General features: G+C 52.0%; 1 long non-coding RNA gene across 1 annotated transcript in view; it reads right to left on the bottom strand.

The window, feature by feature from the left end:
• Positions 1-364: 364 nt before the first annotated feature.
• Positions 365-15599, bottom strand: part of LOC308238765 — a 45673-nt gene continuing 30438 nt past the window's right edge. Inside the window, exons 2-3 of the long non-coding RNA XR_013959612.1 lie at positions 10055-11503; positions 365-1213 (exon numbers count right to left, since the gene is read on the bottom strand). This is a non-coding gene — a long non-coding RNA (uncharacterized lncRNA). The remainder of the gene's footprint in view (positions 1214-10054; positions 11504-15599) is intronic.

Raw genomic sequence — 15599 nt, 5'->3', positions numbered from 1 at the left:
GCCGGCGTAGCTCGGTGGCTGAGCATCCGTCTATGAACCAGGAGGTCACGGTTCGATTCCCGGTCAAGGGCACCTGTCCAGGTGGCGGGATCCATCCCCAGTAGGGGGCGTGCAGGAGGCAGCTGATCCATGATTCTCTCTCATCATGGATGTTTCTCTCTCTCTCTCTCTCTCTCCCTTCCTCTCTGACATCAATAAAAGTATATTTTCTTACTTTTATTTTTTGAAATATATTTTTATTGATGTCAGAGAGGAAGGGAGAGGGAGAGAGAGAGAGAAACATCCATGATGAGAGAGAATCATGGATCGACTGTCTCCTGCACCCCTCCCCACCCCCTACTGGGGATCGAGCCCACAACCCGGGCATGTGCCCTTGGCCGGAATTGAACCTGGGACCCTTCAGTCCGCAGGCTGACGCTGTCTCCACTGAGCCAAACCGGCCAGGGTAAAAATATATTTTAAAAAAAGAAAAGAAAAGAAAAGAAAAGAAAAGAAAAGAAAAGAAAAGAAAAGGAAATGAAATTATTCCAAGGGGCACAGTTGATCAGGTCCCCCTGCAGCTGGGAGCTACCCCTCGTAGTACAGTCGCCTGAAAAGTTACGAGCGTCCCTCGTGGCCATGAACCGGCTCCGGCTCCGGCTCCGGCGTGGGGTGCAGAGATCTCTCGTCAATCCCGTGCTCTGTGCGTTTGGGGGGGCTGCCTAGTCTCCCACAGATTCCGCCCGTTTTTGGTGTTTTTTTTTTTTCTTTTTTGCTCCGAAAGTGACTCTCGGTAACGAACGCAGAGCCGGGGCCCGAGAATCCTGATGGCGATTCGTGGGAGCGTGGGCCATGGGACTGAGCGTGTGTGATGCTGGCACGCCCGCCCGGCCCGCCCACCCGCCTGTTTCTGCTGAGCCTCTCGTTTTCATCTGCAAACTGTCTCCCTTCCCGCGGTGGCTGCACCTGTGTTAGCACTTACCGGGCAGGAGGGGGCCGCCCGAGGTGAGCGCTCTGCGGGCGCGGAGCGGGCACCCTAAGCGTGGCTGTGTGTGATGTGGCGCCGGAGCGACGTCTGGGGTTCATGGCCGTGGGTCCAAGATCTCCCTCCAGGGCTGAGAGGCGCCTGGGCAGGGAGCACAGCGGAATCGCTCGTTCTGACTATTCGGGGCTGATATTTCAGGGACACTGCACGGGGAGGGGAGTGTGGGAGGGTCCTGAAGGAATTCCCCATCTGCTTTTCTAGAGAGAGAGAGAGAGAGAGAGAGAGAGAGAGAGAGAGAAGAGTGGGTTTGTCTACAGAGGATGGGGAGGGAGTTGGACACTGTGATGAAGATCCATTAAAATATATTGGATGGCCCGGCCGGCGGGGCTCAGGGGTTGAGCATCGACGTATGAACCAGGAGGTCATGGTGCAATTCCGGTCAGGGCACATGCCCAGGTGGCCCTCGATCCCCAGTAGGGGGCGTGCAGGAGGCAGCCGATCCATGATTCCCTCTGATCATTGATGTTTTCTATTTCTCTTCCCCACTCCCTTCCTCTCTGAAATCAATAGAAATACATACACACACACACACACACACACACACACACACACACACACTGAGTGGCCAGATGATGATGATCTGTGAACGCATAATAATCTGGCCATTCAGTGTACATCCTATTAATAAAAGGCTAATATGCAAATTGTCCCCTCGACCAGGAGTTCAACCAGCAGGCAGGCCGGCCAACCGCCCATGTCCCCTCCTCCTGGCTAGGCTGGCCGGACCCCGCCCCCCCATGCACGAATGCACAAATTCATGCACCGGGCCTCTAATACACACACACACACACACACACACACACACACACACACTGAGTGGCCAGATTATTATGCATTCAGAGATCATCATCATCTGGCCACTCCGTGGATATAGGATTGTCATAGCATTGTGGAGGTAAAAGAAAGGATTAGTAAAAATAACAATTTGACTGCTAAGTAAATGGTCGCTGTTCTTGCTGGCTATCACTGATAATCTTACGAAAATAAGGAAAATTCCGTGTTGGAATTTTTCTTACCTTAAGGTCCAGGGGAACGTTGGGTTTTAAAGTCAGCATCGAAGAGAAAAATCATTCACAGCCAAAAATAACCCTCGGAAAATCCTTTAAACTCGTGTAAAGTTCAAAGCACGCATTTCATCTGTGGTCCATGGCGGGGAGAAGAATTAGAACTATTCCCCAAACCTTTCCCTCCTTTTTTTTTTCTTTTCTGACTTGCATTCCCTTTTCGGGGTTCATTGTATCTGATGTTTCACAGACAGAGTCAATCCATCAGCCTGGCTGGCTTAGCTCCGTGGTGGAGCGTCCACCTAGGAACCAGGAGGTCAGGGTTCGATTCCCGGTCAGGGCACAGGCCCGGGTGGTGGGCTCGATCCCCAGCGGGGGGCGTGCAGGAGGCAGCCGATCCAGGATTCTCTCTCATCATGGATGTTACTATCGCTCTTTCTCTCTTTCTCTCTCTCTCTCTCCCTTCCTCTCTGAAATCAACAAAAATTATTTTTAAAAAACAGAGAGAGAGAATCAACTCATTGCGTGTGGAGCTCTGAGAATAAATCCCCTGCATCACTGACTCTCAGGTGCCCATCTGCCTCCTCCTTCAACCCCCGTGACAGCCCCGAGGTCGCGAACTTACACGTTCACACGGTAGATCCGCACGAAACGTCAACCTTTTCTCCTAAAGTTCTCCCTATACATATATATATATATTTTTTATAACACACAGAAGTGCAGAGAAGCATCATTCCTCTTTGCCCAAACGAGGGCCTTTTTCCTCAGAACCTGACACGCGATAGGAAATGAGTAGATAAACCCGGGGAACTGCAGGACACCCCTCTTACGGACATGCTCCCTTCGGACGACGAGTCTTTCGGAGCCAGACTCACTCTCTCTCTCTCTCGCTCGGTCGCCACCGTGGAAAACGGAGCCACAGTTGCATTCACTGTTCAGTGAGCTCGTCCGCACTGCTCAACCCACCGACAGCAATGAATGTTGATTGTGACCTTGGACCACCTCGTCTCTGCCCGGGGGGAGGGGGCGTCCGTCCCAGAGGGTTCTGCTTGGGTGTCCGGTCGCCGGCGGATTTGGAAGCCGTCGAGTAGGTAGGTAGGTAGGTTGGCAGGTGATGGTTAGCCATAGGGTACAATCAACGGTCGATGGTTTTGACTTTAATTCCAAACTCACCGACAGCGTTGAATGTTCACTGAAGCAAACCTCAGACTCCGAATCCGGCTGACGCTCCCGTCTCTGCAGGTATCAGGAGGGGAGGGGGTGGGGGACAAACAGCGAAGTAGCTTGAAGCCATTTCCAAAAGGAATAAGAACGGCCCGGCCGACGTGGCCCAGGGGTTGAGCGTCAACTTATGAACCAGGAGGTCACGGTTCGATTCCTGTCAGGGCACAGCCCGGGTTGTGGGCTCCATCCCCAGTGGGGGGCGTGCAGGTGGCAGCCGATCCATGATTCTCTCTCATCATGGATGTTTCTCTCTCTCCTTCTCCATTCCTCTCCCAAATCAGTAAAAATATATTTAAAAAGAATAAAATGGTCACTGGTTGGATTCCCAGTCAAGGCACATGCCCAGGTTGTGGGCTCGATCCCCAGTGAGGGGCGTGCAGGAGGCAGCTGACCCATGATTCTCTCTCATCATGGATGTTTCTCTCTCTCCCTCTCCCTTCCTCTCTGACATCAATATATATATATATATATATATATATATATATATATATATATATATATATATACACACACACACACACACACACACACACATATATATATAGTGTGTGTGTGTGTGTATATATATATATATATATATATATATATATATATATATATATTTTATATATATATATACTATAAGCCTGGTGCACAAAATTCATGCATGGGTAGGGTCCCTAGGCCTGGCCGGTGATCAGGTGATCAGGGCCGATATGTGGGGCAACCAGCGGGGCAATGGCGGGGGGGGGGGCCCTCGGTGGCACCCGCCTTGGCTGGCCTGGGGCCTGGGGGCTGGGGGCAGCTCCTGCATTGAGCGTCTGCCCCCTGGTGGCCAGTGCGCATCATAGCAACCGGTTGTTCCGCCATTTGGTCGATTTGCATATTAGGCTTTTACGATATAGGATTTTTTTAAAAAGACCATGGTGCATCGCGGCGAGGTTTATTTTAGTTCTGATTTCTCCTCTTTGGCCCGGGAGACCATCCGGCACTTCGGTGTTGCTTCAGGTCAGTAGGTCATAAATAAACCAAAGCAATTTCTGTGCCTGGAGCCCGAGGGCCACGGAATGCGGGAACTAGCGCCTTTTCCACACGGCCCAGGCTCACGCGAGCTGACAGGGGAGCAGGAGGAAGCGGCGGGCTGTGCCGCAGGGAGGCCGCGGGGACTCGGCCGCTCAGGTTGTCCGTCTCAGGCATGGATGCTCCCTCCTGTGCGATGGCCTGTGTTTAATCGAGGTGACTGCCTTCCGCCGGGCCGTCCGGAGGGCAAGAGTGTGAAATAGAGCATCTCCCGTCCCTCCCGTCCCCAGCCCTTTCCCCTGTGGCCGCCGTGACCTACATGGAGCGCGTGGGCGCTGATGTGGACACGGGGAGGGGAAGGAGGCGACGTGTATGCTTTGCTCTCGTTCGTTTGAACAGTTTCGGGACAAGAGCGTAGCTGTGGAGAGATTCATAGTTTAACCCGTTTCATTTTCTTTAAAAAAAAAAACAAAAAACATTTTTATGGATTGCAGAGAGGAAGGGAGAGGGAGAAAGAGAGAGAGAGAGGCATCCATGATGAGAGAGAATCATGGATCGGTTGCCTCCCGCACGCCCCACCCTGGGAATCGAGCCTCCCAACCGGGGCCTGTGCCCCGACCGGGAATCGAACCCTGACCTCCTGGTTCACAGGTCGACGCTCCACCCCTGAGCCACCAAATCTGGGCTCACCTAATCTTCACCCAAAGATATTTTTCCATTGATCTTTTTTTTTTTTTTTTAAAGTAAGGGGCCCTAACCAGTTTGGCTCAGTGGATAGAGTATCAGCCTGCGGACTCAAGGGTCCCGGGTTCGATTCCAGTCAAGGGCATGTACGTTGGTTGCGGGCACATCCCCAGTGGGGGGTGTGCAGGAGGCAGCTGATGTTTCTAACTCTCTATCCCTCTACCTTCTTGTCTGTAAAAAAATCAATAAAATATATTTAAAAAAAATAAAATAAAAAAAGTAAGGGTGTAAGGCAGGAATAAGGGGGGGGAGAGAGAGAGAGAAACATTGATGTGAGAGAGACACATCGATTGGTTGCCTCCCACTTGCGCCCCCACAGGCCGGGGACTGAACCTGCAACTCAGGTACGTGCCCTTGACCGGGAGGGAATCGAACCTGCGACCCTTTGGTGGGTGGGCCGCCGCTCCCACCACCGAGGACACGGGCCGGGCCCGCTGTGTTTTCTGCTCCTGCAAACGAATCGTGGGAGAGGCCGCACTGGGAACATCGCCGTCCCCCCTCACCCCCACCACGGGAGGAAATGCCTCTCTCTCCGAACCCCGGGAGGCACGAGACCCCGGCGTGAGCCCTGTCGGACGTCCCCGGCCACCTCCCCGGAGGGCTTCCCCTCCATCCAGGAGGCGCACCTGGCAGATGGCCCAGGCGCACAGCCCGGCACGGGGACGCTGGGCCTGCGGGGCGGCCCCTGTGCCGACGGGGCTCCTGCTGCTGCTCCGGGAGGAAGCGCGGCAGCGTGGCCCTCGCCAGCGTGGCTCCCTGGTTACAGCGTCCGCCTGGGAACCCAGGGGTCGTGGGTTCGACTCCAGGTCAAGAGCACGTACCTCCGTTTGCAGGATCCCCACGTGCGGGAGGCAACCCGTCCACGTGGCGCTCTCACATGGATGTTTCTCTCTCTGTCCCTCTCCCTTCCTCTCTGACATCAATAAAAACACATTCCCCCCCCAAATTTTTTTCTTTCAAAAGGAACCCCCAGTCCACACGGCCACGACTTGCCTGTTCCGCTGGGATTTTTAAAAGCATGAATCTTGGCAAATTCAGAGTAACATGCACATGCCAGAAAATGAGCATTTTTTTCTAGGGAAAAACGCATCCGACTGTTGGAAAAAGAAATGTCTCCGAGGAGGAGACGGGATACGCGTCATCAGAAAAACACCTGCTGGGGGTTTATTGTTTTCCCTGGGAAACAGTCCGACATGACTTTGTGATTCTCTCACGGGCCGTGACAGGCCGCGCGTTACCGTCGTGTGTTTAGAATACGGATGGCATCCCTCCCATGTCCTAGGCTCCGTGCAAAACTCCATCTACCACCCAGAGTTCCCCCCCCCCCCCGCCCCCCGCCAAGCTCCCCCACCTCCTTCTCCGCCGACGGGGTTCTTTGCGACCCTGGCTATTTCTGGACGGTCTGGGGCGCGCACGCCTGGCTCCCTAAAGCACACGGCACCTGCGCTTCCCGTCGTGAGGGGCAACGTATGCGATCCGCAGCGCTGTTTCCCACGAGCTTTAAGGAAACGCCGGCTCTACATGTAATAACACAAATGTTTGCACGGTGAGGATGGCGGAAGGAGGGTGAGAGACAGTAAATTAAAAAAAAAAAAAAAAGGATCACGAGATACCACCTGTGGGAATTTTAGAAAAGAATTGAATGTGAATGAGGTTAACAGGGGTGGGCAAACTTTTTGACTCGAGGTTTAACCCATGGTTAATGCCGTCAGTATTAATGTTCTTAAGAGAAAGTATTCTAGCCTTCTTGGATGTATTTTTTTTTTTTTTTTTTTTTTTTTTACTGAAATCATTTTGGAGGAGATATTTTTCCCAAAAAAAAACATACTGTGAGGCAGAGCTTTAGAAACACCCTAAGTTAATGTTCTCTCCAGGGCTCTCTGGCCGGCACCTCCGGGCTGTAATGACTGCGCTCTGCATCAGCGTCCAGAGAGCTGGCGGCTTCCGCGGGCCGGTTCCCACTCCTGGTTTATCTCTCGGTGCAGCCGGAGACACTGCAGTCAGCGGCGCTCCGAGAGTGTGCCTCAAACTGCGTTCCTTTTCTTTTCGTTTTTAATATATATATATATATATATGTATTTTTTATTTCAGAGAGGAAGGGAGGAGAGAGAGGTAGAAACACCCACGAGGAGAGAGAATCACGGATCGGCTGCCTCCTGCAGGCCCCACACGGGGGATCGAGCCACAACCCGGGCGTGGGCCCTGATCAGGGAATCGAACCCTGGACCTCCTGGCTCAGAGGTGGACGCTCAACCACGGAGCCACACGGGCCGGGCTGGAGGTACAATGTTTGTAAACCGCCACTGACGGCATCTTAACTATTAGTAAAATAAGCCTTTTCTTTCTTTCTTTTCCTTTCTTTCTTTCTCTCTCTCTTTCTCTCTCTCTCTTTCTTTCTTTCTCTCTCTCTCTCTCTCTCTCTCTCTCTCTCTCTCTCTCTCTCTCTCTCTTTCTTCCTTTCTTCCTTTCTTTCTTTTTGTTGTTAATCTTCCCCGGTTGCTAAAGATATCTTACAGGAATGGACCGTCAACATTTCAAACCAGATGTGCATCTAGGATGGTGAGTCTGAAGTCCTTTAGGAGAAATAATGGGGGAAAAAAATTTACATGGCATTCTGAGAAATATAAAACAGATGTCTCCTAAAATGCAGGGTATTTATATACTTGTAAATAGTATATTTTTCCATAACGTGGCATTTCTTATTTAGGACAAGAGTGTGTGAGTGTGAGAGAGAGAGAGAGAGAGAGAGAGAGGGAGAGAGAGAGAGAGAGAGAGTGTGTGTGTGTGTGTGTGTGTGTGTGTGTGTGAGAGAGAGAGAGAGAGAGGGAGGGAGAGAGACCATGGGCTGGTGGAGGTGGCACATTTTATTCCATGTTCTACCCTTGAAACTGCATAAAATGAGTCTTTTTAAAAAATATATATATTTGTATTGATTTCAGAGAGGAAGGGAGAGGGAGGGAGAGAGAGAGAAATAGCAATGATGAGAGAGAATCATGGATCAGCTGCCTCCTGCATACCCCACACTGGGGATCGAGCCCACAACCGGGGCCTGTGCCCTGACCGGGAATCGAACCCTGACCTCCTGGTTCATAGGTCCACGCTCACCCACAGAGCCATGCCAGCCGGGGGCCCCTATTCTGAGTTTTTTAAATCCCTTTTCTGTTTGTTTGTTTGTTTTTAAAGTGCATTTAAGAACCTAGAACTTGGCAGTCCTCCCCCACCCCCACCCCCTTCCGCTCAGCGTCACCCCTGGTGCCACGTGGTCTCTCCAGCCAGACCTCCCCTCCCAGGTCCCCAGAGCCCCCGGCAAATCCATTTGATCTCAATCTGTCACAACACATAACCCTCCATCCTTTTCCCTTTGAAGAGCAAGGAGGCTTAATGGGTTTTCCCTTTGTTCTTTTGCCCCAGACGAGGCGTTGAATGCTTTCTATTTTGTAACAAATCAAACTTTTCATCTCCTTCTTAAACCTCTGGGTGCATCAGCCTCCTCTCCACCTCCTCCTCTCCCTCCCCGCCCCCCATCCCGCCTCCTCCTCCCCCCCTCCTCTATCGCCTCCTCTTCCTCCTCCTCCTTTCTTTCCCAAAGCAGCTCAGTTGCTTTCCAATATCCGAGATGAAGAAGAATTATGCTGAGTGAAATAAGCCAGTCAATGAAAGAAAAATACCACATGATCTCACTCATTTGTGGATAATAAAAAACATTATAACCTGATGAACAAAAAGATAGATACAGAGGCAGTAAAGCATCGAACAGACTGTCCAATTACAGCGGGAAGGTTAGGGAGAGGTGGGGGAGATAAGAGATCAACCGAAGGACGTATATGCATGCATATAAGAGTAACCAACGGATGCAAAACATTGGGGGGTGAGGGCATGTATGGGAGTGGGGTGGGGGGGGGGCAATGGTAAGATATGTACACATATAATACCTTAATAAAAATATATATAAAGGGGAAAAAAAAAAAAACAAGAAAAAAACAAAAAACTTGGAAACAAGGAAATACTCCCTACGGAAATGTACGGCCGACCTACAACCGTATTTCCTCAGCACATCTTCCCCCACTTGGATGGCGAGCTAGCCTAACCATGTACAAGAGCTCAAGGCCTAGGCCGTGGTCGGCAAACTGCGGCTCTTTTGGCCCCTGGAGTGTGGCTCTTCCACAAAAGACCACGGCCTGCCTGGGCGAGTCTATGTGGAAGAAGTGGCGTGAGAAGAAGTTTACGTTTAAAAAAAATGTGGCTCTCCAAAGGAATGTCCGTCGTTGTACTTGTGACACTTGGCTCTGTGGACGAAGGAGTTTGCCGACCACGGGTGGGTCCACGGGAGACTTAACTAGCAACAGCTGGGGCGAGGGACTTGCCAGCACCGGTTGCTAATGGAGACATTCAGGTCCGTTAAGGCTTCCCCTCTTGCCTTCTACCCCAACCCCATCGGTAGACACCAACCCACAGAGACACGGGGGTTCCTGAAATATAAATCTGCTCTAAACGTGTGGCATGGCTGACTGATTTAGCGAGACCCACTTCACAGGACGGTCCAGACAGCTACGGGCACCCCACCACCAACAGCGCTTCTACCGACACAGTGTGAGCACCTTTGGGTCTTTAGAAAGAAAGCCTTCTACGGCCCAGTATTCTCTGTGGTCCCTCATTCGCGCCTTTAAGTTTCACCTAACGGCCCTTACGCCATCCACAAACCCTAAGGCTCAGACATTCCTAGTCTAGCCCGGCCGGCGTGGCTCCGTGGCTGAGCGTCCACCTAGGAACCAGGAGGTCACGGTTCGATTCCCGGTCAAGGGCACGTGCCCGGGTGGCGGGCTCCATCCCCAGGGTGGGGCGTGCAGGAGGCAGCCGATCCCTGATTCTCTCTCATCATGGATGTTTCTCTCTCTCTCTCTCCCTCTCTCCTCCTCTCCCTGAAATCAACACAAATATATTTAAGACAACACCACCAACCACACGCACACAAACAGGCGGAGGGGATAGAGCCGAAGAACACAAAGGCACAGGCTGGTTTACACGAGGAAGCCAACAGAAGCCAGCTTGATCCGCTTACCCCACAAACCAGGGTTAAAAGACCATCTGCTCCATTTTCCCCGCCACGGGGAGAAGCACGGGCGAGCACAGGAGCCGGCATTGGTAGCTGGGACGTCCTGACAGGTTACAACACGGGGTCCCATCAGGCCACGCGTGTTTTGCCTGGGCGGCCACGGAAGGCTGTCATGTACATGCCGTCGAAGACACGTGAGCTCTGGCGTGGAGACGGGAACCCTGTAAAAATTGCGGGGTCAGCCGTGGTCGGGAGGCAGATAAAAACGCTCCCTTTGATCTGCCCGGCAGGGAGATGGCTTTGTGCTCCCGTCTCAAGCGGAGCGAGATTGCCTTTCCCATCGGAGCCGCGTCGCCAACACCACACGAAAGGCAGGGCGTGCTTTCCCGGCGGCGCGGACTCCCCCACCCACGGCTATCGTAGGCGACCCGGTGCTGATGTCCTGCTCCAAAAACGTGCCCGAAAGACACACGTCTGCGTGTGAAGGGGTGAGACGTGAGCTTCAAGGGCCTCCATCTGGCAGGTCTCATGGTATTTGTAGCTTCGACGGGAAGAACGCTGTGGTTTTTCTTCCTGAAGAAGAGGGTGGCATTTTGTGTATACGACTCAGCAGAACACACACACACACACACACACACACACACACACACACGCGCGCCTGGCGTCTGGCAGGAACGAACCTTTACGGTGAATCGTCTGGAATAAAACACATGTCACACTGCCCTGGCCGATGTGGCTCAGTGGATAGAGCGCCGGCCTACGGACTGAAGGGTCCCGGGTTCGATTCCCGGTCAAGGGCACAGGCCCAGGTTGCAGGTTCGATCCCCAGTCGGGGGTGTGCAGGAGGCAGCCGATCCATGATTCTCTCTCATCATTGATGTATCTCTCTCTCTCTCTCTCTCTCTCTCCCCCTTCCTCTCTGAAATCTATAAAAAATATTTTTTAAAAAAATGTCTGAGGGAGTGGTTTTCCTTCAGTAGAAGGGAGCCTCCTTCCCTGCCTGTTCCCCCCACCACCCCACCCCCAGGGGAGGAGTCACTGGCAGGGGTCCTCAAACGACAGCCCGCGGGCCACATGCGGCCCGCCGAGGACATGGATCCGGCCCGCCGGGGGCCGCTGCCTGTCCTGCTTAGTAGCCGACGCATCCCGGGCCCGAGTGCGCCTAGGAATTTGTTCATAGTTTTTTTTTTTTAAACTATAGTCCGGCCCTCCCACGGTCTGAGGGACAGGGAACTGGCCCCCTGTTTAAAACGTTTGAGGACCCCTGGTTTAAGGTTACCCACCTGCGGCTATTCCCGAAGACCTGAGAGCTGTCCCAGCATGCTCTGCACCTCCCCCAGCTCCACCCATCGTCACGTGATCAAAGGCCCCACCTGCTGATCGGTGAGGGGCCTCCCTCCTGGAGACCGTTTCCTTGGCAACGCAGAGTTCATCGCTGGCATGGCACGCAAACTTCTGCAAAACATAAGTGATGTGTAAAAAAAACGCCATCAGACCAAGATAATTCTGCTCACTGATTCAACACGTAATCTATCTATGGAAGAATGTCCCGGAACCACCCAAGACCGGTGCGGAATTTCCCATGATTCCGTGCACAGGGATGACTAGGGAATTATAGGTGGCCCCCAAGGACAGCCATAGAAAAGGCACGGGATAGATTGTATCTGATTTCCAAAGAATCTTTAAAAAAAAAACACAAAAAAACTCATATTGCCCGGCCAGCGTGGCTCAGTGGTTGAGCGTTGACCTAGGAACCAGGAGGTCACGGTACGATTCCCGGTCAGGGCACATGCCCGGGTTTCGGGCTCCATCCCCAGGGTGGGGCGTGCAGGAGGCAGCCGATCCATGATTCTCTCTCCTCATTTATGTTTCTCTCTCTCGCCCTCTCCCTTCCTCTCTGACATCAATAAAAATATATATTTTAAAAATATAAAGGACACCTGTCAGGGACAAAGGAAAGGAAGAGAGAGGCGGGGGGTGGAGGGAGGAACAGTGATCCGTGGTGGAAAGAACAAAGAATTTCAACTGAACCAAGAGGGATGACCTCCTGAGCCACATCCACGTGCTGGGCCCAATGGGGACGCCCCTCTTTGGGGACAGAACATTGGTGGGACCGCCGTCCAAGATGTAGATCAAACCGCCTTCGGTGTCCTGGGCGGATCTGCTCGTCATTCTGCCAACATCCCTGCCCAAGACGCAAGGGGAGAGATGGTGTGACGCCCAGGCCGTGCCCGGCAAATGGGAATGTTCCCCAGCCCCACCCTCCACGTGGGTCTGCCAGCTGCTCGGACCCCACGGCTCCCCTTTGGCAGGGTTCCCAGCTGGGCCCCAGAAAACACGGTCGGGGGCCCCGCCCTCATCAAATAAGTCTTGTCAGGGACCCACGAAACGATGCAACGCGAGGTCTGGGCGGCTCCCGAGACGCTAATGCATTATGAGAATTCGTTTTCATTTTTTTTTTAAATATATTTTATTGATTTTTGACAGAGAGGAAGGAAGAGGGATAGAGAGTTAGAAACATCGATGAGAGAGAAACATCGATCAGCTGCCTCTTGCACACCCCCTACTGGGGATGTGCCCGCAACCAAGGTACATGCCCCTGACCGGAATCGAACCCGGGACCCTTCAGTCCGCAGGCTGACGCTCTATCCACTGAGCCAAACCGGTTTTGGCAGAATTCGTTTTCATTTGAATGCGCTTCCCTTGCTCAGGAAAAGGTTTGAAACGATGAAGCCCTATCAGGACCTTGGTTAGAGTCATCGCGATTCTACTCCCCAGCCTAGGACATAGACTTGCCTTGCTTTTTGTCATTTAATTTCCCTAAAGAGACGAATTAATCTCTCTGCATTAGACGATGCTGTCTCCGTTTCATTCCTCGAGTCCCAGAGAGCAGGCCTTCCTCCCTTTCAGTTATTCTTCTTCAAGGAAAGACAAGCCAACAAGCGTGCCTTTGCTGTTTTGCTAACGAATTCGAGAATCCCGGGGTTTGGTTAAAACAATCCTGTAAGAGACGCTACTTAGAATGATGTCCGTTGACCTTCTCAGGTTCGAGATGACGCCTTCCGTCTTTGAGAATGCACTTCTATTCCTGTCATTCACGTTTTTGGGTTAAATATATATATATATATATATATATATATATATATATATATATATACATACATATATATATATGTGTATATATATATATATATATATATATATATATATATATATATATATTGATTTCAGAGAGGAAGGTGGGGAGAGAGAGAGAGAGAGAGAAATAGCAATGATGAGAGAGAACCATGGATCGGCTGCCTCCTGCACGCCCCCTACTGGGGATCGAGCCCACCACCAGGGCATGTGCCCTTGACCAGGAATCGAACCCTGACCTCCGGTTCATAGGTTGACACCCAACCACTGAGTCACGTCAGCCGGGCAAAAGACTATTTTAAATTAATACTTCAAACTCTCTCCCCTCCCATCTTTCCTCCTCCCCTCCCCCCCCTCGTCTCCTCCCCTCCCTCCTCTCTCTCTCTCTCATCGCTTGTGGAAATATTATCAATTAATTCCCTAACTCCTCATCTCATTTTCCTTATCCCACATATTTTCCTTTTCATCTTTTTTTTTTAAAAAATATTTTTATTGCCGAAACCGGTTTGGCTCAGTGGATAGAGCATCGGCCTGCGGACTGAAGGGTCCCGGGTTCGATTCCGGTCAAGGGCATGTACCTTGGTTGCGGGCACATCCCCAGTGGGAGGTGTGCAGGAGACGGCCGATGGATGTTTCTCTCTCATCGATGTTTCTAACTCTCTATCCCTCTCTCTTCCTCTCTGTGAAAAAGCAATAAAATATATTAAAAAAAATATTTTTATTGATGTCAGAGAGGAAGGGAGAGGGAGAGAGAGATAGAAACATCCATGATGAGAGAACCACCCATCGGCTGCCTCCTGCACGCCCCACACTGGGGATGTGCCCGCAACCAAGGTCCATGCCCTTGACCGGAATCGAACCCGGGACCCTTCAGTCCGCAGGCCGACGCTCTATCCACTGAGCCACACCGGTTAGGACTGAGGACTGCCCCTTGCTGATGACCAGAGAGAGGGCAGCATCTGGGCCACGTTCCTGCTCTCGAAGGACAAAGACTTCCTGGAAACGGCTCAGTCACACAAGGGCGCGGGGTACCGCTGTGTCTCAGATCCGGGTGGGGGCGCCCCCCCCCCCCTCCGGATTGGGTTACGGTCCCGTCGCGCTCAGCTTGGCCGGGGCCCAGGCGACGATTTTAATTTTCCGCCCGTGGCTTCTGCTTCCTTGGGCCTGACTGGCAGCCGTGTTCAACATCTGCATTTTTAAACCCAGACTCCCCGCCCCTTCTCCCCGCCCCAGCCCGCCCCCCCCGCCCACCCCCTCTCACCAGTTCACTTTGCTTCTCAAACTTCCAGATGTGCTGGCTCCTTCAGGATCCGAATGCATGCGAGCCAGTGTGCTGGCCGCTGTTTCAAAGGCGGAGAGAGAGGTAGACAGGCGGGCCACATGTCTCCACGGGAAAGGCTTTATATTAGAATAGATCTTATTACCGTCTTTTTAAAAATACATATATATATATATATATATATATATATATATATATATATATATATATGTATGTATTTTATTGGTGTCAGAGAGGAAGGGAGAGGGAGAGAGAAACATCCACGATGAGAGAGAATCATGGATCGGCGGCCTCCTGCACGCCCCCACTAGGGATGGAGCCCGCAACCCGGGCCTGTGCCCTTGACTGGGAATCGAACCCTGACCTCCTGGTTCCTAGGTCGACGCTCCACCACCGAGCCACACGGGCCAGGCTCATTCCTGTGTGTTAGCATGCTACTGTTTGAGTGGCTTCTGGAAACCTTTCTGTGGGGTATTCAAGAGTTCAACCCTGCCCTCACCGGTGTGGCTCAGTGGATAGAGCATCGGCCTGCAGACTCAAGGGTCCCAGGTTCGATTCTGGTCAAGGGCATGTACCTGGGTTGCGGGCACATCCCCAGTAGGGGGTGTGCAGGAGGCGGCTGATGGATGTTTCTCTCTCATCCATGTTTCTAACTCTCCATCTCTCTCCCTTCCTCTCTGTAAAAAAATCAATAAAATATATATATATATTTCTTTAAAAAAGAGTTCAACCCTTCATACGGGGATCTGTTCATTCATTGTTGTGGCCGCCTGAAAAAAATCCCCGATTCTGTTCCGTCCATGCCAAGGAATGCGAGCAGAAGCTGCTGGGTTTATTCATTCATTTATTCATTTATTCATTCATTTATTTATCTATTTAATTTCTGTCCTTTTCATTTTCCATTTCTTCTGGGAGAGAGGAGGAGCCGGCAGCGGGGTGAGGCAGCACCGGGGCGTTTCCCCCGGGGTTACCGCCTCTGCGCGCCCAGAAAGGACGCACCCCGGTCCCCCTGGCCTCGGAGGGTCCACGTGCGCGCGTTGGAAAAGTCTCCAATTTATTTCCAGAAAAACCTGTTTCCCATCATTCATGACAGGAAGCGGGGCGAGCCGACGGTCGCTGACAAATGAAACCGACAGG

Source organism: Plecotus auritus (assembly GCF_963455305.1).
Source record: "Plecotus auritus genome assembly, chromosome: 14".
Lineage (NCBI taxonomy): Eukaryota > Metazoa > Chordata > Mammalia > Chiroptera > Vespertilionidae > Plecotus > Plecotus auritus.
The sequence above is the reverse complement of the archived record's forward strand: the minus strand, read 5'-3'. Positions and strand labels throughout refer to the sequence as shown.